Source organism: Echinops telfairi, unplaced genomic scaffold, assembly GCF_000313985.2.
Source record: "Echinops telfairi isolate 266 unplaced genomic scaffold, ASM31398v2 ScPeMD7_7441;HRSCAF=8479, whole genome shotgun sequence".
NCBI classification, from domain to species: Eukaryota; Metazoa; Chordata; class Mammalia; order Afrosoricida; family Tenrecidae; genus Echinops; species Echinops telfairi.
In genome coordinates, this window is record NW_022111341.1 from 905917 (window position 1) to 909296 (window position 3380).

Consider the following 3380-nt stretch of genomic DNA (forward strand, 5'->3'; position numbering starts at 1 on the left):
CAAATAGCAGTGTGAATATAGAGAAAACCCCCTGCCATCGCTGTGTCGCAGGGGAGCGGACACATATCGGCTGGGACCTGGGATCCCTGGACTTAATCCCGTCCGTGGATAAACCAGGTCAGAAGCCTCTCTCTCATTCACCTCGTTGGATACCTGCACCAAGGATTTAAACAGAACAAACACAGAGAACACTCCAGCTGCAGCTATTAGAGCAGCTCAGGTTACACCCTCAAAGCTCCAGTGGTGCAATCGGTTAGCGCGCGGTACTTATAAGACAGTACGTTTGTGAGCTATGCCGAGGTTGGGAGTTCGAGCCTCACCTGGAGCAGTTTTTCCTACAGCCTATATCCTCAAAGAAATGAAGTTAAAAGGGGCTTGTCTAACACCATCGTTCAGAACCACAGGCCAGTCTCTGCTAGCATCAAAGCAAGGCTATACAGGACAGGTGTTTTGAAGACTGCCTTATGTCAATACTTAACACCCCCACCCCACAAGACCAAAAATCAATTCGGTTAGAAAGTAACCCAGAGGTCAAGTAAATATGGAAATTAGTGAAGTTACTGGGTTGCCTGGTTTGACAGTTTTGTGGAACGTGGAGATTTCATCTTGCGTTAAGTCGATCTGCTGCTGTCTTTTGAAGCCCTTTCTTTTTCTTTTCCCCCAAAGTCTATTTTTGGTATTCCCCGCGGATTTCATCACTCTGCTCCACTTGCTGCTCTGTTGCGTGCCCTTAGTGTTTCGCCCGAGCGTGATGGGATAAGATTGGGCACAATTCCCGCACTGTGTCTCCAGCGCTATGGGTCAGTGAGGGACGTCATGTCTCGCAGTGGGGCCGGCCCTATGGTCCTCTCTGTGCGTTGTCTGTTCCAGGCAGAAGCCCAATTTCCTTCCTTAAGTTTTCCCTCTCTTCTGGGATTTTCCCGTTTTTAATACATCCATAATGACTCCGATTATGACAGAGCCACGAAGTCAGCAGCCTCAGAAAATCAGCTGGCCATGGATAGATGACGGTCGCCGAGTTGAGCAGGACACGTGCGTGCATGAGTCAGGTAAATTCACTCTCTGGGCCTTACACTTTATCAGTGACATTCTGGAGACATGGAGCTGCCTGGCCACAGAATCTCACCCCCTGCTTTAAGCTTTATCTGAGATAGCCTGGAAACAAGCTCTCTGGCCACATAATCTCACCGTCTGTCTGGGTTTTAAACTTTTCCGAAAACCTCTTGGTGACAGGCCTCTTTGCTCACCTAATCTCTGCCCTAGAGGTCTTAAACTTTATCTGACACATCCTGGAAATCCTAGAGCTCTTTAGCTTTATCGATTTATTATTGTCAGAGAGTTTGGGTTTTTTTTTGTTTGTTTTGTTTTGCAAGGGCTTATTCTTGGCCGGCCACTTACCCAAAGTTTTCTTGTTTGGACCCCTTCCTGGGGCACTTGGGAGGTTTGTTTTGGGGTTTTTTTCGGGAAGGTTTGCGGCTTTGGCTCTTTTTTGGGGTTCGTTTTTTTGCGGCCCCCTTGGGTTCCCCTTGGGTTGGATTTCCTTGTTACCAGCTCTGCTGGTGGTCTGCTGGTTTTACCCAGAGTTCTTCACGTTTGGTTAAGATTTGGTGCTGTTTTTTTTTTGTTGTTGTTGGGTTGGATTGAGTTAGATCAACAGCGCTGGGTTCTGTAGGGTTTTGTCCCATGCTGCTGCGTTTTGCTGCGTTTGTGTCGCTTTCTGTCGGTCTATGTCATTGCATGTCTTTGTTTTTGTCTCTGCTTGTGGTCGTTTTTTGTTGTTGTATCTTGTGTGCCTTTGTCTCCCTCTGTCACGTCTCCTGAGTTCTTGGGTGTCCTTGTCTGTCCTTTTTGTTTGTTTTTGTTTTTTTTTTTGGTATTTTTTGTTTTCTTTATTATTCTTTCTATTCATTGGCATTGATTGTTCTTGGTTCTTCTTTGTTCTTGGTTCTTCTTTTTTTTGCTTTTTTTTTTACATGCATATAAAAGAACTGAAAATACCAAGGGTGGGTCAGGCACATTTTAGCCCTCAAATTATCTTTGCTTCTGAGCACGTTTTAAAAGAGATATTTAGCAGAAGATTTGCCCAAATGTAATACATCATTTCATTTATTGACTGATGCTTCCATATGGGTTGAGTTGGACCCAAGTAAAATGCAATCTTTGAGTCCTTTCATCGTTTCTGTGTTTATCATGATGTTGCTCCATTTGTGATGATTTTTTGCTTTCTTGGATGTAGAATAGCTACAGACTAAAGAAGAGCTGAACAGAACATTACAAAGGGCAGCTCAAGTGGACAGTTAAATCTTATAATGAAATCTGCAAAGACTTGAAGTTAGAAAACTGAAAGAGAAGAACACTCTCAGAATTTCTTAAGCTGAAAGAACTGAAAGAACGTCCAAGCCTTAGTTTGCAATATTTTTTTTAAAATATGGAATGCTTCGTGAATTTGCGTGTCATCCTTGCGCAGAGGCTATGCTAATCTTCTCTGTATCGTTCCAATTTTAGTATATGTGCCGCCGAAGCAAGCATCTCAGGTTGCAATATTGAAAAGTTCTATGGGGAAGGTAAAAAACAAACAAACAATCCCTGAATAATGCAGAAAGCATGTAAAGAAGTTGGAAGGAATGCATAGAATCACTGTACTGAAAAGAATTGCTGATGTTCAATCATTTCAGGAAGTAGCTTCTGACCAAGAACCAACCAACTACACAGAAAGAAGTTCAAACTGCACGGAAGGCATTGGTAAAAGCAAAATAAGGCTCCCAGAATTGAAGGGCTACCAAGTGAGATGATTCAGCAAATGGGTGCAACACTGGAAGTCATCATGATCTATGCCAAATGCCTTAGGAGACAGCTACCTGCCTAACCAACTGGAGGAGATCCAGAATTGTGCCCATTCTAAAAAAAGATAATCCAACAGAATGCAGAAAGTAGCAAACAATATAATTAATATCACACACGAGTAAAATTTCACTGCAGGTAAATTCAAGCCAGATTCAGGAAGGTACATAGGATGAGGACTATCGTTGCTGATGTCCACGAACCTTGGCCAGAAGCAGTGATTCATAGTTGTAGTAGCTGTGCAAAGGCATTCAACTGGATGGATCATCACCAATTATGGATACCATTTCAAAGAATGAGAATTGTCAGAACACATAACTGTGGCCATAAGGAACTTGTATGTAGACCAAGAGGAAGTTGTTTGAACAGAATATGGATACTGTGTGGTTTGAAGTCAGAAGAGGTGTTCATCAGGTTTGTATCCATTAATCATAATTCTTTGATCTTAATACAAAAGAAGTGAACCTGGATAATTAACTTACCAAGATATACAATGTACACACCAATGAGGCTAAGCAAATTGTTGTGTATCGTGTTAT

General features: G+C 42.6%; 2 non-coding genes across 2 annotated transcripts; one reads left to right on the plus strand and one right to left on the minus strand.

Moving 5' to 3' along the window:
• The first annotated feature begins 234 nt into the window (after positions 1–234).
• TRNAI-UAU lies at positions 235–328 on the plus strand. Its single transcript has 2 exons — positions 235–272; positions 293–328. It is a non-coding gene; the product is annotated as a tRNA-Ile (tRNA).
• Positions 329–2422: 2094 nt separating this feature from the next.
• Positions 2423–2529, minus strand: LOC115872697. The gene has a single exon (XR_004048010.1). It is a non-coding gene; the product is annotated as a U6 spliceosomal RNA (small nuclear RNA).
• Positions 2530–3380: the final 851 nt, after the last annotated feature.